Source organism: Triplophysa rosa, linkage group LG12 (genome assembly GCF_024868665.1).
Source record: "Triplophysa rosa linkage group LG12, Trosa_1v2, whole genome shotgun sequence".
NCBI lineage: Eukaryota > Metazoa > Chordata > Actinopteri > Cypriniformes > Nemacheilidae > Triplophysa > Triplophysa rosa.
This window is the reverse complement of record NC_079901.1, coordinates 2,935,451-2,960,891: the sequence shown is the minus strand read 5'-3', so window position 1 is coordinate 2,960,891 and position 25,441 is coordinate 2,935,451. Positions and strand designations below refer to the sequence as shown.

The 25,441-nt window shown below is 42.6% G+C and overlaps 2 protein-coding genes across 4 annotated transcripts in view; one reads left to right on the top strand and one right to left on the bottom strand.

The window, feature by feature from the left end:
• Positions 1-22,959, bottom strand: part of LOC130562495 (uncharacterized) — a 156,275-nt gene extending 133,316 nt beyond the window's left edge. The window contains exon 1 of the transcript XR_008963968.1: positions 22,360-22,959. The gene's annotated coding sequence lies outside the window, so the exon portion shown is untranslated. The remainder of the gene's footprint in view (positions 1-22,359) is intronic.
• Positions 1-25,441, top strand: part of gse1b (Gse1 coiled-coil protein b) — a 375,321-nt gene that overhangs the window by 262,084 nt on the left and 87,796 nt on the right. The gene's annotated exons all lie outside the window — the stretch shown is intronic.

The following is a 25,441-nucleotide window of genomic DNA, read 5'->3' as shown; positions in this document are numbered from 1 at the left end:
GCCCGTAAAGTTTCGGACCATTCGGAAATATATTTACAGGCCTATAACTTTGTCTGTTGTTGATGGATTTTCGTGGGAGTCATGTCCTTAGATTTATGAATCCTTGCCGAGTCCAACGATACCAAACATGCCAGGTTTTCATCTCTGATCGAGATGAAACCAGCGTAGGAAACACAGAACATTTAGTGGTTTATCATATATTTAGACCAAATGTCAAAATTTCCATGGTAAGTGGCCGAAAAATGCAAAACAAGTTTTTTTCTGAACGAAATGAGATATCTCACCGAATTGTACATGCCCATTTGGAATTTTGTTTGTAAAATTCAGTATTTTAGAAACGCAATGGCGAATTGCTACGAAACTTGGTAGAGTTCATCAAGGTCATGTTCTGAGAGGACCGGTACAGTTATAGGCCAGTGCCCCCTAGTGGTCAAGATATATAACGAAATGTATTAAAATGCTTGTAACATATGAGGAAATCGACAATGTTATTCGATTCACATTAGCATATTTTTTGGCTCAAGCTGAGTTCATTGATATCAAAGTTGTCATATTCCACCATACTTCCTTTATGCCATATTGAATTATATAAAAAACATACTTTTTCGAACTCCTTCTACAAAAGATGTATTTTTGTATATAGCTTCTAGAGACACCTCTAAATAAAAGTTATTAAAAGCTTTTTGATTGATCTAATGGTTCTCATAAACAGCCTCAATGAAATCTAGGCGAGCACAACAAAAGGTCATGTGGCTGTATCTTTGCAACACTTTTGTGTATTTACACGAGACTTGGTAATCTTTTTCCCGTCACACAAGTTTGGTGATAGTGGCTACTTGTGGTCAAAAGTTACAAGCTATTATAATGTGCTTTTTATGATTTTACATACAGTATCTGCTGTGCAGAAACTAATCATCAAAAATGTCCACATGTATTTCCCTATGTGCCCTTGTTAGGCTTGACCCCCTAATTGCTGCTTGCAGCTATATTGTATTTATCTTTTATTTAAATGTAGGCAAGTTATGAAAATTCACTAAAGATAGCAGATTAAGTTCTGATAATCAGATATTTATATTTATCTTCTAGGCTATATAATGTGTATATAGTAGAGTACAGTATGTGCTGTATATGCACAAACAATGAGAGTACCTGTATATGCCTGGTGACTGGTATTATACGCTGTTTTACATTGGGTCTGTATGAGTGTCATTGCACATTTTGCGATGCAAGTTTTGTCTTGGCTCGGCTAAATTTAAAAAACGTTACTATTACTATTTACTTTTACTTTACTAAAAAACTATTAATAGCTTTACATAGCAATCTGACTTCTGAAATACACGAGAATGAGGTTTTTCTATAGGCAGATTAGGCACACACAGATTTCTGCACCCCTGCATGAGCACTGCGGGTGAGAGAGAGAAAGTGCCGCACATGTTTCTTCTTTATATTGTCTAATTTGCAGAGTGCTGAGTTAACCACGGCCACTTTTATTCCCACATTTTATTCCGCTGTAACAACATATACCGCCATACCACCCGTCCCTACAGTTCCCTAACACTTCTCAAAAGCTTCAAAAGACTATAGACACTTTATAAAATATTTCTCGTGCCAGAGTGTTTTGAAGGCATACCAAAAGGTTTGATGAAAAACATTCTGTATTCTGTTTTATTTAAAAATGTTTTAAATACGTTACAAATGTGTGTTAATGATGTTTATGTTCACAAATGTTGTTTCCTGTCTTTGATGTCAAAGTGTCAGGGAAAATGAAAAGGATATTTATTGGCTTCATCTAAAACATGTTTAGTTGTAAACCTAATGCTGCCAGACTAGGGCTGGGCGATATGGCAAAAAAGTAAACTCGATAGTTTTTTTCTATATTGATCGATAACGATATTTATTTCGATATAGATTTAATAAAAAAAACTGTATTTAAAAGAATCTATTTTAAATACAGTTTATTAACAAAAGTTAACCTTTAACCAGTTAAAATTCAATGAAAGTAATGCACTGTTGCAACACAGAGGATATTAGGCCATAAACAACATGTCTCGTTAAGTAAAGGGAGTGTTCATTCAGTACATTCAACCAATGAAAGGGCTCCGTTACTGTGTACATTCGAACGCTATTGGCTCAGCACCTGCGCACATACATAATGCTGCAATAATGTCTTGCTGGAGTAGTGGGATTTGTAGTACATTTCTTTAATACAATTCTTACATACAAGGTTCAATATTTTAATGTGCACACAAACTCACTTCATTACATCTCTAATCTGTACAGGGCAGCGCTGGTTTGTTTCATAAGCACCAGCTCATGTTAGCAGATATGTTAACGATGGATATAAAAACGTTTGTGCTTGAGTTTTGAAGTAACTCGCTTGCAATTGTGCCTCAAGTTTGTTTTGTTTAACCGGCGATTGCAAAAAAAATAAGACACTTGATAAACCGCGTGATGACAACTCGAGGTTAGTTTCACCTTTGTTTCCGCTTCCAATCATGTTTTCCTCCTCATGTTGAGTTTTCTTTGCCAAGTGCAGTATGAAATGGACTTTGTACATTGACGCGCATGATAAAAGCTGCACGCTGACTGACTGTTGTTGTGTTTATTTCTGCGTTCTGTTAGACTGTAAGATTAATCCATATCAAGTCAAAATGCCAATAGTTTGTCATCGTTTTTGAAATACATTCTATCGCGATTCGATATGATATCGTTTATCGGCACAGCCCTATGCCAGACTGCACTGGTAAAGCAAGATGCTGGTAAAAAGCTATAAGATCATGTGCTGGAGAGTGTGGAGGTGGGCATGCTGAAGCATGACGGATTATACTGTATGCTTATATTGTGTAGAGACCTCAAATATATTAGGGCAGTTTGACGGCTTAGAGACGAGGGGTCAGTGGTGGGCAGGTAACAGGGAGAAAAATACTGAGTACAGCATTTCCCTGCTGGTTAAACATTGGCCGACGCCAAGAAAAACAAAGGGTTGGAGAGATGGGTGGTTTTGTTAAGCCTGATAAATAACATCAGAGACAGTAGCTAAATGGAAATCAATGTGATTAGTCCATTAGTGAGAGCCTGAACTCACTTCTCTCTCTCTGTATTTCTTGATCCGCTCTCTTACTCTCTCTCTCTGTCTATTCACTTCCCTCCATTAAGGACTTATCAATCATGAGGCATCTTTACTGCCTTGCCCGGAAAAATGCTCTCTCTCTTTTACCTCTGTGTTTTCTTTTTCATCTGTTTTGAGTTCTTTATCCTCCAAATATTTTATTTTTCAAGGTTCATCCTCTTTGCCATTTCCCGCTTTGTTAACAGTTATCCAAACACAATAAAAATGTTCCAAACCTAAATCTTGTTATTTTGTTGGTACTGTAAACACAAACGATGAGCTTTAGACTAAGATCAATTGTATACCTTTTTAAACTTGAATTATTTGTTACCACATCTGTCCAAAACTCACGTTATAATTCATCTTTCATTTCTTTAGTTCTATTTGGTTTAAATGTGGATGTGTCACATACCTTACATACTGTATAGACGGCTTCATCTTAACAACACAAACATTACTGCGCATGCGCACTTTTGTGACTCCAACTAAACTTACGGTACACATTCACAAACAATAGAGTGCATGTAGATTATTTCTGATTACAATCAAAAGAAACCGAGAAGAACTGTTACTGTGGCTAAACTTGTCTCTCCAATATTTTGAATTAAGACTGCCATACTAAGCTCAACCGCTAGATGTCAATGTACCATACGATTACTTGAAATGCGACCGAACTACAGGACCATTTCAACAAATTGTTTATAAAAGGAACATACAACAAAATTCAACAAATCATTTATTTAATACAATTATTAGACAGTAAAATAATATTACAAATTAATATTAACAAATTAAATTACAAATGAATGGATATATTATTGGACACTAGCCAAACACAAACCGGCAGTAAACTGGGGGTCAGGCATGCGTGCGTCCGATGAAACGGTCTTACTTACCTTTTTGGTTTTCTGTTTCAGAAATAGAAAACATTTGGTCCATAGGCCTTAAGGACTTTATTATGTCCTGACACGGAAAACCCTAAAATTCTGTAGGGTGTCCTTTCTTTTTCACATGACTGTAGGTCTTTGTATAGCATTAGAGCACCTGTCCCCTGTGTGTGCGTAATTCTGGTAAAGATAATGCAGAAATGCAATAATCTGATAAATTTGGCAGTTGCTCCTCTGCAGACAGCCATGTGTTCTGGGTGGAGCTGGTCAGTGACAGATACAGCATACTTTAACATATTAATCTCTCCATCATGTGTTTATATAGTCATCTCTCATGTGTTTATAACACAACTTGTAGAAGTAAAGGTATTAAACACTATTAAAAAGAGTGTGTTAATTATTAACACATTGTTTGTATTATGTTATGTAACAGAACAGTATGTGTTATTTTAAAGTAACAAAATGTGTTGTCCCAGAAATGACATCGAGATGTGATGGACGATGCCACACAGGAACTGGTGATAGTTTATTGCAGGGAATAGGTGAACAGAAGACAGGTGAGTAAATCCAGAAACAACAGGTAACATCCACGGGCAAGTAAATCCAAAAACAACAAGTAACATCCATGGGTAAATAATCCAAGAGACAACAGGTAACATCCACAGGTAAATGATCCAAGAGACGAAAAGGTAACATCCACGGCATACAAAGTAGTCTGAGCTAGAACAAACATAGTACAACTAGACCTGACACTGAACAGAACAAAACTCAAGGAATATAAAGAGTACAGGGAATGACGATCAGGTGTGGGTGCAATCATGAGTCTCAGGTGCAGGTGTAATCAAAGATGGTGATGAACTGGTGCAAAGGATTATGGGGAGTGTAGTCCGTGACTGTTAAAGGTTTGGTGAATATGAGTCCATGGGGTGAAAACATGGGGAAAGCTGGCAGGGGAACACAAGGGGGCAGACAGGACCGTTACAGTACTCGTGGAAGGCGAGTCCTCGTGCCTATGAACAACCGGGGAGGGGGGTGGGTGTCCTAGAGCCTCGTGCATGATACAAGGGACAGGGAGCCTCCAGGACGGTGCTACCGGCACCAGGGTTCATGGGATCCAGGGAGGTGCCGGCAGCTCGGGCGACCGCGGGGTGCGGGCCGTACCGGGAGCCAGACAGTCAGTGGAGCTGGGAGGCGAGGAGCAGGGAACGGTGCCGTGGCGTCGGAATCGGGAGACGAGGAGCAGGGGCTGATGGCTGCCTTGGCGGTGTTGCCGGGGAAGCAGGGGCTGATGGATGCCGGGGAAGCAGGGGCTGATGGATGCTGTGGCCGTGGCAAGGACGCAGCCTAATGTCACCACCACTATGGCAATCCACTATAGCAGCAGGCTTGCGCTTCCCCGGTTTGGTGGCCTGGAGCGGAAGTATAGGGCTCCGGGATGCACACAGGCGAGGGCTCCGGGAGGCACACAGGCGAGGGCTCTGGAAAGCCGGACGGAACCGGCTCGGGGAACACTGGGGAAGAGGCTATGGCACTGTGCTCTGGGAGAAGCTTCTCAGTCGCACGTATCGCCCTGACGCACGCCACAGCCATGGAGATGAGGATCACAGCTGTGATCTCTGGAGTCACTTCCGCAACAGGCACTGGCAGTTCCGAGAACTCTGGGAAGCCGGACGGGACCGGCTGTAAGGACACTGGATGGCCGGATGGGACCGGCTCAAAGACCTCTGGAAGGCCAGATGGGACCGGCTCGAAGACCTCTGGAAGGCCGGACGGGACCGGCAGGAAGGACACTGGAAGGCCGGACAGGACCGGCTCAAAGACCTCTGGAAGACCGGACGGGACCGGCTCAAAGGCCTCTGGAAGACCGGACGGGACCGGCTCAAAGACCTCTGGAAGGCCGGACGGGACTGGCTGGAAGGAGACTGGAAGGCCGGACGGGACTGGCTCGGAGACCTCTGGAAGGCCAGACAGGACCGGCTCGAGGACCTCTGGAAGGCCGGACGGGACCGGCTCGAGGACCTCTGGAAGGCCAGACGGGACCGGCTGGAAGGACACTGGAAGGCCGGACGGGACCGGCTCGAAGGACACTGGAAGGCCGAATAGGACCGGCTGGAAGGACACTGGAAGGCCAGACGGGACCGGCTCGAAGGCGTCTGGAAGACCGGATGGGACCGGCTCGAGGCCCTTTGAGGACGTGCTATGGCGTCCACACAGTTTCTCACAGCGGCAAGGCTTTGTGGAGGAGTGCGGAGCGGATATGGGGTGAGCCAGAGCCGATCCCCCGCAATCGACTGGTTCTGGATGACCATCGCTCAAGTCCTTATCAGCACCCCCAACACAGAATTCAGAGCCCATCGCTTGGAGGACTCGATTAATGACATCCTCCAGTGTCGGGGGAGCACGATAAAGGCGAGCAGATCATCATCCAGACCAGTCAGAAATAAGCAGTTTAGAAAGGGATCGCTCCAACTCACCCAATAGCACAAACCGACAAACTCCGACGCGTAACTCTCCAGAGGCCGGCCATCCTGTTTCATGTCCAACAGGCTGGCCTCTGAAGAGAAAATATAGTCCAGTTCTGGTGGTGTTGACATCGTGATTTTAGGTCAGGTCTTCTGTAACACTTCACATATGCAGATGGAAGGACGATGCCACATAGGGAACTGAAGGGGACTGGTGATAGTTTATCGCAGAAGACAGGTGAGTAAATCCAGAAATGACAGGTAACATCCACGGGTAAGTAAGTACAAAAACAACATGTAACATCCACAGGTAAATAATCCAAGAGACAACAGGTAAATAATCCAAGAGACAACAGGTAAATAATCCAAGAGACAACAGGTAACATCCACAGGTAAATGATCCAAGAGACAAAAGGTAACATCCACGGAATACAAAGTAGTCTGAGCTAGAACAAACAGTGTCAGGTCTAGTTGTACTGCACTGAACAGAACAAAACTCAAGGAATATAAAGAGTCCAGGGAATGACGATCAGGTGTGGGTGCAATCATGAGTCTCATTTCCGGGTGTAATCAAAGATGGTGACGAACTGGTGCAAAGGATTATGGGGAGTGTAGTCCATGACTGTTAAAGGGTCGGTGAATATGAGTCCATGGGGTGAAAACACGGGGAAAGCTGGCAGGGGAACACAAGGAGGCAGACAGGACTGTTACAAGGAGCTAACATGGGACATACCAATTTTACTGTTTGATGTGTATGGGTTTGTATATTTAAAATCATGCAAAATGTATGAAAAAATGCTAGCATTAAGCTCTACCACTAACCCCACAACTATACACAAGTGTCAGAAAACAATGCTTATTTTAAACAAATTATCCTGAGATCCTAAATTGGACCCAAACCATAACACTTGGTTTGGGGTGGACCAGTAAAAAAACTAGCTTGAACACAAATAGGGGATAAAGATACAAGAGATGTTTTCTGACACTTGTGTATAGGTGTGGGGTTAGTAGTAGAGCTTAATGCTTGCATTTTTTCATACATTTTGCATGATTTTAAATATACAAATCCATACACATCACACAGTAAAATTGGTATGTCCCATGTTAGCTCCCGTCCTATCACTGCACTGCAAAGGTAGAGTTAAGGCGATGGGTACCCTCTAAAACGGTTGTGTTAAAACAACACATTTTGTGTTCAGCTAAGGACAACCAGCCTCCATCCGAACTGCAGCATCCTTCACAAGTTTCAAAAAACAGCTCAAAACATACCTGTTCCGCATTTATTTGATTAACCAATAACTCTGTATGTCGGTCTGTTTGTCAAAAAAAATTGTTGTTCATTCTCTTTTTTGCTTACTCCAGCTTTAATCCTCCTAATAACATGGCCTTGTAAACTAACGGTACTGTTTAGCGTGTTGACAAAATGTTTATATGCTCTCCAGATATTTTTCAGTTGGTCTTTTCCATGCATACAGATTACTCAAAACCCTGTGTAAACAAAGCTGTGTTCAAGAATTTTCCTGATAATTCCTTTAACAGGGAAGTTTTATAAAGCAAACTTCGAAAAAACCTTGAACAAGCAATTTTCTTTTACACATGTAAATGAAATCTAATCTCCCAAAACGTTTGCGTTCCCCTGAGAAACATTGCGTTTCCTCGCAAAACATTTGCATTCTCTCGCAAAGATATTTGCGTTCTCTCGCAAAACATTCGGTGATTTCGGACAAACACGTCCTGTTGTCCTGCATTAACAAGCGGTTCATATACAGTGGCTTGCAAAAGTATTCATCCCCCTTCATTTCATTCACATTTTGTTATGCTGCTCCCTTATCTTAAACTACTTTAAATGATTATTTTGTTTACATTAATCTACACTCCATGCACAATAATGACAAAACAAAAAACTGATTTTTGACAGCTTTGCAAATTTATTAAAAATAAAAAACAAAAATAAGTACATTGCATAAGTATTCATACCCTTTTCTGGGACACTTGAAATTTAGCTCAGAAGCATTAGTTTTGCTTGTTGATGTTTATACACTTCGAGTGGAGTTAACCTGTGCCAAATTCAATTGAATAAGTATGATTTGGAGCGGCACATACCTCTCTATAAAGGGTGCAACAGCTGAAAATGCATATCAAAGTAAAAACCAAGACATGAGGTCAAAAGAACTGCCAGTAGAGCTTTGAGACAGGATTGTATCAAGGCACAGATCTGGGGAAGACTTCTGAAAAAGAAGCATGTAGCCTCCATTTATCTTCAATGAAAGAGGTTTGGAACCACCAGATCTCTTACTTGAGCTGACCTCCTGTCCAAACTGAGCCATCGATGGAGAAGGGTCTTGGTTAGAGCGGTGACCAAGAAGCTGATGATAACACTGGTTGAGCTCCATGATCATATATGGAGATGGGAGAAACTTACAGAAGGACAAACATCACTGCAACACTCCACCAATCTGGGCTTTATGGCTTAGTGGTCAGACTCAAGCCTTTGCTCAGTGAAGACACATGGAAACTTAAAATATGCAAAAACGTACTTCAACGAATCTTTCAAACTGTCAGAAACAAGATATTCCGGTCTGATCAATCTCAGATTCATGCATCATGTCTGGAGAAAACCAAGCACTGCTCAACACATGTACAATACCGTCTTAACAGTAAAGTGTAGTGGAAACAGCATCATGATGTGGGGGTGTTTTTCAGCTTCAGGGACTGTACACAAAACGGGGATAATGATCATGAAAACCTAGCCCAGAACATTCAGGACCTCGGACAGGGCAGAAGGTTAATTCTCCAACATGACAATGATCCTAAGCACACAACTAAAACAATGCAAGAGTGGCTTATGGACAACTCTGTCCTTGAGTGGCCCAGCTAGTGCTTGAACCCTAGAAACCTGAAAATGTCTGTCTACTGATGATCTCCATCCAACCTGACAGAGTTTGAAAGGATCTGAGGAGAAGAATGACCGAAAATTGCCAAATGCAGATGTGTAAAGCTTTTCACATCATACCCAAAAAGATTTGAGTCTGTAAAGGCGCTATAACAATTTTCTGAGTTGAGGGTATGAATACTTATGCAATGTACTTATTTTTGTTTTTTATTTTTAATAAATTTGCAAAGCTGTCAAAAATCAGTTTTTTGTTTTGTCATTATTGTGCATGGAGTGTAGATTAATGTAAAAAAAATAATCATTTAAAGTAGTTTAAGATAAGGCAGCAGCATAACAAAATGTGAATAAAATGAAGGGGGATGAATACTTTTGCAAGCCACTGTATATTAGATTCCCGGACCAATAACTCGTGAGCTAAACGTTGTTATAACACATATAACATATAATCTACAACCCAGTCTTCCTCAAAACGAGTCTTATAATATGAATTGATCTCTATATGCAGGGGTGCACATAAGTTCCCTTTCGAGGGAACTCAACACTGCGTCATGGAATGACTCTATGGGGGAACGCCAGCAGCGTGACTCGCGTGAAATTGTGTATGGAACTAACTCGCGATTTATAGTCGCGAGGACATGACATCACCGATGACGTCACGAGTGACGCGAATACCGGAAGGTATAAATAGACCGCGGTAAACAGCGGCAACTCAGCTTCTGCCATTTCAGCAACGCGCTCTGTGTATGTGAATGTGTCTTGTCCCTTATCTAAAGTTATCAAAGAGTTGTGATAGATAATTTTAGTAAAATGAGTAAGAGAAAGTTAAATTATAAGCCGTGTGCTACACCCTGCCCTAGATACATTACTGGTGGGGATACACACGAGTTATGTGTAGAATGTTTGGGAGCTGAGCATGCTAAGGCAGCTCTTGAGGGAGCTGCCTGTGAACACTGTCTGTGGCTACCCCTCAGAACGCTCAACTCCCGTGCAGCTTTGTTTGACGAGTCAGGCAAAATCCGCAAGCCTCATGGTTTGGGACCCGCTTCTGTCGAGGCGGCGTGGCATCTCAGATCATGGGGCTCACAGATGGAGCTTCGTGGGGGTGCTGAGACTGCTTCCTCTTCTCAGTCCCCCAGTCACAGTGCTTTCGGAAGGGATTCGGGAGCCCGCATGGTAGGGATGGGTTGCTCGACACCCCGTGTCGACACACGTATCGAGTTTTCGACACACTAGTGCTTCGAAACAGTGTTCCGGAGCATTGCTTGAAATGAGTCTGTCACGTGACCTGAGGAAACAAAGCTTCGTTACCTCACTGACACGTCACGCAGGGATCAAACTCAAAGCGCGTCGATTGCGCTGAACCATAGGAATGTTATAATTATATATTTAATTTATATAATTTTATCATTTTGTATTGCTAATTAAAGTACTATTTAAAACCATGTTAATGTCTGTTGTCAAATAGTTAATTGCAGGTTTAACACTGTTCCCAAAAAGTATAAAAGTGTTTCTTCAACCACAGACTGGTTTTCTGCTAGTAAACGCCGTCCTCGGTTCTCTGCAGCTTACACGTGCAGAAGTGTGTTTGATCTTTAAATGGAGAATGCACGCAAGAGACCCTGTTCTCAAGTGTGGGAACACTTCAGTCTCGACACTGCTAATAAAGTGTCATGTCTGATATGCGAGCAAACTTTGTCTTATTCCAATAATACATCCTCAATGCTTCGTCACTTACGCTCCAAACATCCAAACGCTCTGGGCAACGATACTCAAACAACAGAGCACCAGTCTGCCCCATCTGGGGAGAGGGTAAAATACATATTAATAATAAAGAAATTTCCGCTGGGACAATAAAAACTATCTATTTCCCTCAACAAATGAGCAATAAAGTAATTAAAATGCAAGGAAAGTCACCCGTTTCGAGTTTAGATTTTCATATTCTATTCCATTTTTATTTGTTGTAATAGATTACACTATTTAAGAACACAGAGTACTTTAGTATCCATTAGTTTGGTGGGTTAATCTATTGTATTTAAGGTTTACAGAATATGTTGGATTTAAGGCCAACACCAACCAAACACTTAAAATTGTGTCCACATTCACACTATATTATATATATACTGTATATATGAAGAGTTTAGTTCCAAACTTTTTTTATCATGTTTTTTTTGTGTTAGATTGCCGCATTTTTCGAGTTATTATGGCTTAAACCAACTACAGTTTAATTGATATTAAGTGGAATGCACCATAAAAAACATAATTTGTTAAAATTTTGAAAAACAGAAATTAAAAAAATCTAATTTTGGAAGTCTTCATATATATTAAATTATTATTCATGTTACTTAAGAACTGGATGTGCTTATTTTTCTTTGTTACTTTGAGTTCTAATTCTATATATTATTAAATTATATATTACCTATACAAATAAAACTTATAAAAACATTTCAATGAACAAAATATCTGAGTGACACAGTTGGTGTAGGAATTTTTATTGACCACCAGATGGCGAAGTACAGCACTGTGTCAAAAGCTTCGAAGCACCGATACATTTTTTTGAAAAAGCCTCATTGATTCAGAAGCTTCATTCGGCACATCCCTACCGCATGGCGGCTTCTCCCGCCCTGTCCGAGAGCTCTATGCACTGCTCTAGTTTTGAGGACCAAGAGAGTGCTAGTATTAATACAGATGTATTGGATGTCTTTCCCCTGGGTATGAGGAGATTGTGGAGGTTGTTGCCCGGGCGGCAGCCAAACTGAATGTTGACTGGCCCATAGAGCAAACAGAGGTTAAGCCCGCTAGCAAGTTGGACAAAAGGTTCTTAATAAAGCGGGTACAGCCACAGCGTAGGGGGTTACCGTTTTTCCTGATTTACATGATGAGCTGTCTAAATCGTGGAGAAAGCCATACTCCTCACGTATAGCCACCACGTCTAGTTTCTCCAGTCTTAGGGGCTAGAGACAAAGGCTATGGGATGATGCCCAAGGTGGAAGATCTCAAGACGGTGGAAGATCTCAAGACAGTGGCAGATCTCACTCTCCGGGCTACCAAGGAGACAGCCCAAAGTACTGGCCACTCCATGGCGGCACTGGTAGCCACGGAGAGACATTTATGGCTGAATTTATCAATTCAAAGCCTCTTTGGTGACACGGTCAACACTGTTGTTGACCGGTACCAAGAGACAAAGCGCCAATCGGCCACTTTTAATACATTCATTCCTCGCCGCTCTTACCCCCAGAGGCCTGTAGCCCGAGGGCAGCCCCAGCCAGTGCCATCCACAAGCACATATAGACAGCAGCAGAAACAGAGTGTTGCTACTCGTGCCCCCCCTCAGAGAGCTTGGGGGTCAAGTCAGCAACCTCGATATCCTGCTAAACAGGCTAGACCCAATTTGAGAACTACCATTGTCTCAAATCGGAAGTCTGCTGCCAAAAAAACCCTGACTTTGTGACAGGGAATCAGAGGGCGCCCCCTCTTGGAGGTCAGATGAGTCCTGTCCTCTCAAGAAGCCGTCTGGAAGAGGATACATTAACCCCGCCGTCTATGACGCTTCGGGACACGTCGACTTTCACAGCACAGAGTCTACCCGAAGACGCTGTAGACCTAGTGTTCATAAGAAAGAAGGTAAAGGGGCCATCATCCCCTGCCGTTCAATCGCTTCAGGGCACCGAACTTCACACTTCTGGAGTCAGCGTTGAGAGGCTGACTCCCTTAGTGTACTTCTTCCACGAGTGGAGGAAGCTCCCCAATCTCACGTAATGGCTTCTCTGCACGATAGAGAAGGGGTACAGGATTCAATTCGCTTTCCGCCCTCCAAATTTCAGAGGGGTGTTCTCCACCGAGGTGGACCCCAAAAAAGCTCGGGTGTTAGAACAAGAGGTGTTGTCTCTCTTAGCGAAAGGGGCCATAGAGTATGTTTCCCCCCACGAGAGTCAAACAGGTTTTTACCGTCGGTACTTCATAGTTCCAAAAAAGGATGGAGGGCTGAGGCCCATTTTGGATCTGAGACATCTAAACAAATCTCTGAGGAGATACAAGTTCAAGATGCTCACTATCCCTATTATTGTAGCCGGAATCAGATCAGAGGACTGGCTCAACACGATAGATCTGAAAGATGCGTACTTCCACATATGTATCCTTCCTCAACATCAGAAGTTTCTTAGGTTCGCTTTCGGGGGCAAAGCTTACCAATATCGAGTTCTTCCATTCGGCCTAGCTCTCTCCCCACGCACCTTCACAAAATGCATGGATTCAGCCCTTGCTCCATTGAGATTTCAAGGGATACGCATATTAAATTACATAGACGACTGGTTAATATTAGCTCAGTCTCACGAGATGGCGGTTCGACATCGAGATCTTGTCCTCGACCATATGAAGCGTCTGGGGTTACGGCTCAATGCCAAAAAGAGCAACCTGACTCCCCAACAGAGGACTACATTCCTGGGGGTAGTGTGGGATTCGGTCACGATGCAGGCACAGTTGACCCCTGCACGTGTCGAATCGATCCTGTCAGCGGTGTCCAGGATCAGGCTAGGCCATGCCTACACTGTGAAGTATTTCCAAAGAATATTGGGTCTAATGTCGGCAGCGTCCAACATAGTTCCTTTTGGCATCCTGCATATGAGACCCTTACAGTGGTGGCTCAAGAGTAAAGGGTTTTCCCCAAGAGGCAACCCGTTCCGTATGATCAGAGTTACACGCAGATGCCTTCGTTCCCTGATTATATGGAAGAAACCTTGGTTTCTGAATCAAGGTCTGAAATTGGGGGCGCAATGTCCCAGGAAAATAGTGACGACGGATGCGTCCCTCACAGGCTGGGGGGCAATAGTGGAAGGTCACTCAGCCAGTGGGCTTTGGAGAGAGCAGCATCACCACTGGCACATAAATTGCCTGGAGATGTTAGCTGTACTACGAGCACTGAAGTACTTCGTCCCAGTCCTCAGAGGCCATCATGTTTTAGTCAGAACAGACAATACGACAGTGGTCTCTTACTTAAATCATCAAGGGGGCCTGAGGTCACGCCCTCTCTGCAAACTGCCACACCAGGTTCTCTGGGCCCAGGAGAAGTTTATATCGCTCAGGGCGATGTACCTCCCTGGAGTTCAGAATGTGGGAGCAGACATGCTGTCAAGGCAGGGGCTGAGGCCCGGGGAATTGAGACTCCACCCAGAAGTGGTGGAGCAGATCTGAGAAAGGTTCGGCCGAGCCGAGATCGATCTGTTTGCGTCCCAAGAGACGTCTCATTGCCCTCTGTGGTTTTCTCTGACTCATCCAGCCCCATTGGGACTGGATGCCATGGTACAGACGTGGCCAAGGCAGCGTCTGTATGCCTTTCCCCCAGTCGCTCTGCTCCCAGGAGTTCTAGAGAGAGTCCAACAGGAAGGGGTCAGCCTCTTATTAATAGCCCCCTTTTGGCCTGCCAGAGTTTGGTTCACAGATCTTCTGACACTCCTAGCGGGTCAGCCATTGGAGATTCCTCTGAGGAGGGACCTCCTAACTCAAGCCAGGGGTACAATATTTCACCCCCGCCCAGAGTTGTGGAAACTTTGGGCTTGGCCACTGAGGGGAGTGAATTGTTAAACCAAGGTCTCCTCTGAGGTTGTTGAGACCATCCTGAATTCTAGGGCTCCCTCCACCAGGAAACTTTATGCCTTGAAGTGGAGACTGTTCACCTTATGGTGTAATGAAAGGAATTTGGACCCAGTTAACTGCCCGTTGGCTTCAGTTCTAGAGTTTCTTCAAGACCGTTTTTCTACAGGTCTAGCTCCTTCTACTATCAAGGTATATGTGGCAGCTATCTCTGCCTTTCGCTCCCCTCTGCCTCAGGGGTCAGTGGGGAGACCCCTTGGTCGTTCGTTTCCTGCGTGGCACCGTAAGAATGAGACCTCCTTCTCAGACTAGAGTTCCGGCGTGGGACCTAGCCATAGTCCTAGAAGGGATTTCCCAGGCACCTTTTGAGCCTATGGAGTCCAGCTCAGACAAAAATGTATCCCTCAAGCTGGCCTTCTTACTAGCCATTACCTCTCTGAGGAGGGTAGGTACCTTCAAGCTCTTTTGGCGTCCCCCCATGTTTGGAGTTCGCCCCAGGGAATATCAAGGCTATTCTGCACCCTAAACCGGGATATGTTCCGAAGGTACCTCGCAATGTTGCCAGGACCCTAGTTCTCCAGGCCTTTTACCCTCCACCCCACGAGTTGGCGGATCACCAAAGGTTATATTTATTATGCACGGTCAGGGCATTGCAGGAGTATATAGGAAGGACTTCTCTGTGGAGAAAGTCTGACAAATTGTTGGTCTGCTTTGGACCTCGAGGTAGAGGTCAGCCGGCCTCTAAACAGACCATCAGTAGATGGGTCGTAGAGGCAATTTCTTTGGCTTATGAGGTGAACGGAAGGCCTTCACCTCTAAGAGTCAGGGCTCATTCTACTAGGAGTATGGCCTCTTCGCAGGCCCTTCTGTTGGGGGCATCTATGCAAGATATTTGTGATGCTGCGGGTTGGTCTTCCCCGCATACATTTATGAGGTTCTACAATCTAGACCTTTCTTCCTTACCTGGATCCCAGGTTCTTATGTCCTGGAATGTGCGTAGACTCCTTCACACCAGGACAGTCACAACTCACTATGGCGTAGTGGGCATGTCGTCCCCCATAGAGTCATTCCATGACGCAGTGTTGAGTTCTCTCGAAAGGGAACGTCTCAGGTTACGACTGTAACCATAGTTCCCTGAGATAGGGAACGAGACACTGCGTCTCATTGCCATACCTGTATATACCGTGCCTGTAGCTTTTGTTTCATTGCCATACCTGTATATACCGTGCCTGTAGATATACCGTGCCTGTGTGCAAGTGTCAAGTTTAAACAGCTTGTCCTTTTAGAAAGTTTAAGAGAAGCGGTGTTTTGGTAGACGTGCAGGGCAGCGCAGCGCAGTTCCAGACATTCACAGAGGCAGCGCAGTTCCAGACATTCACATAGGCTGCACGTGCCGCATGCTTCTCTAGTAACGAAAGTAGAACCAACAAAGGCGGAGCTACCAATACTCCGTTTTTCATCATTTACACCCAGGTCCCGTTTATCACCGGGAACAAACGAGATAGCAGTAGATTTGGCAGCATTCAGTACAAACAGAAATCTTATCCAGTATTACATTTAGTCGGTCTAAAACAGTGATTGTGCATCAAAAGGTTTCAACCATGTCAGTAAGCAAATGAGCGTTCTAAACTTATTTACAGAGCGCATTTTTTATTTTGGTCGCGCATGCGCACCTGCGCACCACTTATGTGCATCCCTGTCTATATGAGCAGGCGACATGGACAAGTCCGAAGGGACTGTCTGCAAAGTGACTGTAAACCCGAAAAGCGTTACTACAAAAAAAATGTTACACACTATGGTGTCACCAAATTCAGTTTACACATTAATGCTCTCCTGCTGAATTTAAACTTGTTTTAGTCATAGGCATACAGTATGTACCACTGAAGTTAATTTTAGTAGCCTATTGATCTCTGGGTTTTGCACTTTGCAAACGATCCCTTCGGTCTTGTCTCAGCCGACTGCCACCTGAGATCAATACAGGGCTCGGTTTTTGGAAATTTAAGTTGTATCTCATTGTTTACGTTACATAGAATGGTGTGTTATTTGTGTTATAAGAACGTTTAGCTCACGTGTTATTGGTCCGGGAATCTGCGACTATAGACCAATGTTTATATACGGAGCTAGTTTCAAACTCTGCCAGAGGACATTAAACGGGGGTTTAAGGCTGTTTCATGCATTCTGACTTCTTTACAATGTTAAACGTGCTGGCTTCTCATGCTTTAACATGGTCAACTTGTTAAAAACTAGTTGGATGTATGACGTAGTATTTCTGTGCTTGATACACTCCCCCAGCACTCCAATTTGTTTCGGAAAGATTTTTATAAGTCGGGATCCCTGTTTCGTAACAATAGTAAGTATTGCCAGACGACATACACCGCCTACCATCAAGATTGGCTGTTCTGCGTCAAGTTTGGCTGCGATGTGGGTCTGCACTGCAGCTCGTTACTCTTGCGATAGGGAGAGAAGTTTGAGGTGTGTTTGTTTGTTCACGGCATTTCAGTGATGGATGTTATATAATGTGACTGTCTCTTCCGGGCAGTAATCACTCAGGAAGCAGGTGGACGGTCACTTAAATCTTTGCTTTATTTTAGTCGCATCAGCATCTGGGACAATATCAAAGTTGTTGTTATACAGTGACTCAATGATACTTGGCTATATCAGCATGTACATCTCACGAGGCTCTGCCATGTGTAATGCCTTGGTACAAATGTACAATAATTGAATAATGGTAAAAAAAGAATATAAAGAAAATAATTATTTAAAGTAACATACAAAAATCCTTTCCTTTCTATCGTCTCTCAGTACAAATATATGACTATACATTGCAAATTAATGCATTCGAACAGTAAGTGACCATCATTTTGTATTATTTTTATAAAGTAAATAAACAGGGCAGTAACAAAGAGAACACGCATGACTGTATCAATTCAAACATAACAATAAACTACATACCTGGGACAATATCAAAGTTGTTGTTATACAGTGGCTCAATGATGCTTGGCTATATCTTTAAAACGAGACAAATATACATTCAAACCACAGCAGCCATGCCATTTTGCAATCATAATCTCCGTTTTATCTCGGCAAACTACATAATTGACTCGATTAACAAGATCAAAACGATTACAGATGAATCACATACATTCTGGTCAGACATCTGCGTCAAACTAAGTTCGTAGACAAATGTAATTTGTTCATATTTATAGCCAAACAATCGGAGCACTTACCAGCATGTAAATCTCACGAGGCTCTGCCATGTGTAATGCAGCGCCCCCTTGCTTTACAACCATGCAAGTTCATACAAATGCTGGCGCAACAATCAGTATGGAGATGTCCCAATTTTCATGAATTTAACACTAACTGGAACCCTGTTACATATAATCTAGAAAATACCTATGTTTTGCATCATTTATGGTTATTCAAATTGATCAAACCATGAAACCCCAAGGCGTTTTTATTGTGTAGAAAAAGTTGTCGCTCATAAAGGGGAAAACGCAAGACTATTAATTTTTTTCTGTGGAATAAGTGCTTGTTCGTTTAACAGTAGCTAGTGTTTATCACAAGTAAGGTTTAACATAAATTTGGTTTTCTGTGGTTATTGTTTTGGTACGTTAAGCTGTTTCCTTACTTCTATGGGGGAGAAACCGTGTAAACCATTTTCTCAGACCATAGAAAAATGTGTTGTTAACCACTCAGCCAAATATAAATTATTAAAAAACCTGCCAAGGTTGCGATGTGGAAGCGATGTGAAAAATAAGAAACGCGTCTGTTCCAAGCCCGCTTTGAGTGGCATTCTTGCTAACCAACTTGAGCGCACCTCCGTTATGCCTAATCAGCACTGCCCTAGCCAACTGCGTGCGTAAACGTCCGTGATTACAAAAAAAAAAACAGAAGGCAGGAGAGAGAGAGTGTGTATTATTATGGCATCTGCAGAGTCAGATCGATCATATTAGGCAAATAAATACTAAAGAACCGTCCAATTCAGAAGACCGCACACACAGCCTGTGTCATACTCGCGCGACACTTCCCCGCGTCTCGCGGACGAGCCGTTTAAACCTGATGTGCACACACAGCCTGTGTCATACTCGCGCGTCTCGCGGACGAGCCGTTTAAACTAGATGCGAACACACAGCCTGTTTCGTAATGACGTTTATAGTAGGCTACTTGAGTCCGGCTCGACACGGGCATCTGGCAATATGGACGAGGCTTGACGCACGCGCGCACCCTGTGTCAACTCACGCCTCATCTCCGCGTTTCAAACAAATGTAAATTCTATCTAACTGTTTTGCTAATTTGACTTGGATGAAATTAAACATTCAGCACATTTTCTACTTGTTTTTAAAAACCCCACATACTTAAAAAAGAATAAATCAGCCTATGTAACCTATGAACTATTTTATTCACTAACACAATAGAAAATGTTATGGATTTAAGGGTTACAATGGGAGTTGTATTTGTTTTAATGGAAACTATAATAGTGTACACTGGTATTTGGATTCTATTGGTGTGATGTAATCTGGAAGTTGGGAACCAATTGAACAACAGTAAGCCTTATTTGAATAATGCCCAAAACACACTACAAAAATGAATTTTGTAATGGTTTTAATGAAACAATTAGAATTTCTGTAATGCTTTTTTGTTTTCTTTCAGCAGGGTAACTATACCCATACTGTGCGCCACACAACAATATTGAGCTGAAGCTTGAATTAGAAAAGTTAAAATCGCAAATCAAATCGCAACCGCAATGTCTGTCAAAAAAATCGCAATTAGATATTTCCCCAAATCGCACAGCCCTAATCAAAATCTTGAAAAAAATGAACAGTACTCTCTGGTCTCAAACACTGGGGGCGTGTCCGCTGCCTGTGCTGAAACCACGCCCACTCATTGCTCTCAGCCTGAATCCCTAGTATCCACCTTTTTCTTGACATCTCCATGGAGGCCGGCCCGAGTGACTTCCTGTTTGATGCTCCCCATTTCCGTTTTGTATTTGTTAGAGGACATTTCTGTTAATGGCTAAAAATAAAGTTTCTCGAAGAATTTTTGCATCTATCATGACCATGTGACCCTGAGGTCAAAATAGGTGTCATACGGACTATTTAGTAGTGCTTGCACTACATCTTTAGAACATTTGCGCCCTTGTTGCATTATAGAGCTTGTCTGAATGTTACAGACAGAGTAGCCTGAGAGACAATAAAAGGGCGAAGGACACTAAACATTAAGACGTAAGTGGCAAACATGGAGCGAGCTGCTTTTGTGTGTTTGAAGTGAAAGATCAGAGGGCCTTTGACGTCAAGCAAACAGTGGGAATAGACGGTCTCTTTAGCAGCTGTGTGTGTTAGCTGAGCTAAAGCAGAGGCTGTAGCCTTCATTCTCTGTATTTTACCTTTACGAACACATGCTTATTGCCTGAACTCTGACCTTTGACCTCAAAAAGCAACAGAAGGCATTTGAGTTGAAGTGAAATGATGAGTTGGGTTATTGAAATCCACTTGAAGACATTTCAGACATTTCTTGTTAGAAATATTTTACACAAAGAAACAGACAGTGCTTTTACTGGTCACTGGGTGCACCTTTACCTTTGGGAAAAATGTTAACCCAGGGATAAGTGTAGTGTGACAAGCCTAACATTGTAGTATGTCATGTGGGATCTGCCAGTGAATGATGTACTTAGCTGTATGTATTTAGATGATCCAACCTAACAATAGTAGCAACAACAATGCTGTATATGCAAAAATTATTACCTTTATTTTGAGTGTTTTAAGTGTTTTTAGGGTTCTTGTGCGGGATGTATGAGAGACGGATATTCTCTTTTCGAGTCCTTCATTAATTCATTCACAGCCCACTCACTGCCCATAGTCTTGTCTCCAGTGGGTGATATATTGTAATGAATTTAATAGCAGCGAGATCCTTCAAAAGCAGGTTGTGAGCTTAGACTCTATATTAAATTAAGAGAAAGATACCCAAGGCCACACACAGAGCGAGAGTATCTATTACAGGATGCACGGGTGGTTTTGATGAATTAGACCCAATACTGAGATGAACTAAACTCTTTACGTGGAATATAAAATGGGAATGTGCATGTTTTTAAAAGCATTCTCTCACAGCATCAATCAGATGAATGTTTAATATTATGGATATAATTCACAAAAACTGACATAACCTGCACTTTCTAATTTACAGTTAAGTGTGTATGTTATGTCTGGTATTTCTCTTCACTTAAATAAGGGCCTATGGGTATAAAAAAAACAAGAAATACAATACAATAAACATAAGATAAAGATATACAGAGTGTAAAGCTATGTATGTATGTAAATATGTACAAGTAAAAAATAAGAATAGACTATTGTAGTACAAGGTATGTGCTATATACAGCAGAATGAATGAAATATAATTTACAGAAAAAGTTGTATAAAAATAGTGTATTATCTGGAGGATATAATTAATATTGCACTTAATTATTATTGCACAGAGTTATTAATTGCACGGTGTGTAAAAACATTTAACTGTTTAAGAGGTAGATGGCCTGAGGGAAGAAGCTGTTTTTGTGTCTGGTTGTTTTGGTGCTCAGTGCTCTGTAGCGCCGACCAGACGGCAGCATTGTGAAGAGATGATGGCTTGGATGTGAGAGGTCCAGGGTGATTTTCTGAGCTCTTTTCCTCACTCTGGATGTATACAGTTCTTGGAGGGTGGGCAGGGGAGCACCAATGATCTTCTCAGCAGTCCGAACCGTCCTCTGTAGTCTTGTAATGTCTGATTTTGTGGCTGAGCCAAACCAGACAGTGATGGATGTGCAGAGGACAGACTCTATGACAGCTGAGTAAAACTGTTTTAATAGAGTTTGTGGTAGGTTGAACTTCTTCAGCTGATGTAAGAAGTACAACCTTTGCTGGGCTTTTTTAGCAATGGAGCCAATGTGATTGTCCCACTTCAGGTTCTGAGAGATGGTGGTGCCCAGGAACCCGAATGACTCCACTGCTGCCACAGTGCTGTTCATGATGGTGAGAGGGGGGAGTGCAGGGGGGTTTCTCCTGAAGTCCACAATCGTCTCCACTGTTTTAAGCGTGTTCAGCTCCAAGTTGTTATGACTGCACCAGACAGCCAGCTGCTCAGCCTCCTGTCTGTACGCAGACTCATCACCATCCTGGATGAGGCCATGAGTGTGGTGTCGTCTGCGAACTTCAGAAGTCTGACAGAAGGGTCCTGGGCAGTGCAGTCATTTGTGTACAGGGAGAAGAGCAGTGGGGAGAGAACGCACCCCTGGGGGGCGCCAGTGCTGATTGTGCGGGTGCTGGATGTGAGTTTCCCCATTCTCACTAATGGCTCAGTTTATGGTTCTGCGTAGGACCTACGCCGTAACCTACGGCGTAGCTACTGCAGAGCCGCGTACCCTGTGCGTACCCTACGCCGTAGCCTGACGCGCACCTCTCCAAAAATGTAACAACGCGTCAACTCAACGCGGACCCTACGCGGACCGCAAGCGCTGTGATTGGTCGGTTTGGCAGCATCGTACTTCCTTCTACGCATTTCCGGCATCTTCTTCTCTGGTGTCTTCTTCCGGCAAGTTCAGAGTCCACAAAAGAACAACATGGTGAGCATCGACATCGACCAAGTTACTGAGCGTCTGATTGAAGAGGTTCGGAAATACACGCATCTGTATGACTCCTCTTCGGCGGACTATAAAGACTGTCAGATGGCGGCGAATTCTTGGAGAGAGATTTCCTCTAACGTCGGTTTGGCTTCCATTGTCGTTTGCAAACACTAGCATACACACACACAAAACATCGGCGAAGAAGAGCAAACCCATGAAAACACAAAGAGCCAACTAGCGTTTCGGCGGTGTAATTGCAGTATGACGCATACTCTCAACGCAGAACCATAAATGTTCACGACGGCGTCGTCTACGTACGTAGGCTATGCCGTATGTTACGGCGTAGGTCCTACGCAGAACCATAAACTGACCTTTACTGCTGCCTGTCTGTCAGAAGCTGGTGATCCACTGACAGATAGAGCCAGGAACAGACAGCTGGGTTAACTTTGTCTGGAGCAGTGATGGGATGATGGTGTTGAAAGCAGAGCTGTATTTTGGCAGCTCGAGTGTAAGTTTTGCCTGATTAAAGTCGCCAAGAATAATAATAACAGAGTCCGGATGTTGTTGCTCAGTGTCCGTGATGTGATCAGCGAGCTGTTGTAACGCCACGCTCACGTGCGCTTGCGGTGGAATGTAAACACACACGAGAATGAACGAGGAAAACTCTCGCGGCGAGTAAAAGGGCTTACAGTTAATGAAGAGTGCTTCTAGGTCGAGACAGCACATCTTCTTCATCACTGTTGTATCTGTACACCACTTTTCATTGATGTAGAAACATTCCCCACCACCGCGCGATTTCCCCGTTGATTCTGCGTCGCGGTCCGCTCTGAACAGCTGGTAGCCGGGCAGATGTAGCGCGCTGTCCGGGATGAAGTCATTTAGCCACGTTTCCACGAAACACAAAACAGCAGAGTTTGAAAAATCCTTATTTGTCCGGTAGAGTAGAAGAAGTTCGTCCGTTTTGTTTGGCAGAGAGCGCAGATTCGCCAGATGTATGCTAGGCAGCGCAGTTTTAAAGCCGCGCTTTCTGAGACTGATTAGCGCGCCGGGTCGCTTCCCACGCTTACGCGTCCTGGAGCGCTTTGTTAGCGCCGCTGCGCCTCCGACTACGATGTTAAGTAAAACGTCCGAATAATCAAAAACCGGTAAAAGATCAGATGGTGTGCACTGCCGAATGTTCAGCAGTTCATCTCTTGTGAAACTGATTGTATGGGAAAAACATAAAACAGGACAAACTAACAAAAACACTAAAACAACTGGAGAGCTCCACACCGAGGCAGCCATCTGCGGCGCCATCTTAGATGATATCTCAATCATGATAACAATCAACAAACATTAAACATCATAAAGTAAAAAAGGAACTCTAAATAGTAGGCTACAGGTAACTTAGACAACAACAACAAAAATATAGCCAGCAAACACTGAAACAGCAATCATTTAAAACAATTTAACCAGCAATTTGAAAATGCCGCAATGCATGCTGGGAACTTTCAAACACTAGAATTCTTCTTTATGCGCTTTGGGCAATCACTTAAATATCAGTCAACAAAAGAATCTTTGTTACTACCACATTTAGACTAATTGTTCACTATACATTCTTCTACTTTTGCTAAGAAAGCTTAGTTCAAGTTACTTTATACCTTTGTTGGGAGAACAATTTTAAGTTGTATTTCTACAGTGAGGGATAGTTTACCCAAAAAAGAAAAAATATTGTCATAATTTACTCACCCAGTGGCGGAGCTAGAGTTTTTATATATGGGGTGGCTAGGGGGTGGCCAAGGCTACTTCAGGGGGCCACAGATCATGACAGAAAATTAACGTTTAACCCTGACCTGGCATCGAATTATTATAAATAAATCCTAGGAATTCTGATTAAAGGTCCAAGTGATAATTTACTTTCCAAAGTTCCTCAATCTAAGTGTCACAAATGTGACAACTGTATACAAAACAATTGCACAAATGTATGTAGATGAAACAAATCATAAAATATAAATGATGAAAATGTTGAAAACAGAGTTTAACCCTGATAACTCGTTTTAATTTAAACTGAAACAAAGCAGCATCAGAAGTGTCTTTAAATTGATGTGGATCACAGCAACATGTCAGATGTTATAAATATAAAATATATATTCATTCCATAGGACTGCAAGACTTAAACAAAGTCATTGATGCTGATTGTTGCACTTGATGCTGTAACCTTGATTATTACTTTCAGATATGAGAAACTTTTACGAATGATTTTATTGCTGTTTTTGCCGAACATCATGACAATCAAAACGGTTATTCAAATGGGAAATATATAGAACACAATAAAAAAAACATTCAGTATTACTAAAACACTCTGCCATCTGACTACTCTGCACAATGAATCTCTTTCTTACAATGTATCTGTACCCGGTTGTTAATGATAAACTTGTGATTGGCTGTAAAACTAGCAGAGCAAAATGTAATGCTGTCGGAGACATTCGTTCATTTTCACCTATTCTTATTGCACCTGTCATAGTTAGTTTTGATTAGACAGAGGCTTATTATGTTTGTGTATTTCTAAAGTTTGTTTTGTTTTCACCTTTAGAATTAGAATTACAGTTTTACTTAACTTATTTAATATTACATATAGGGATTTATAGTCTGTTTAATATTTGACCTGTGTTTCTCTCTCCTTTATCTTAAATGTGTGCTTCTCTGTGATAACCACTGTGCATGTGTGCACGCGCGTCCGAGCATGTGTGCGCCTGTGTGAGCACTGCAAAAAATGACATTCTTACTAAGTGTCTTTGTCTTGTTTTATAGTACAAATATCTAAACATTCTTAAATCAAAATACAATTACTTGACAAGAAAAGTGACCTTACCCAAGTAAGTTTATGGGGGGAAAAAGCAAAAAATATGTCCATGGGGTGAGAAAAATAAACTTGAA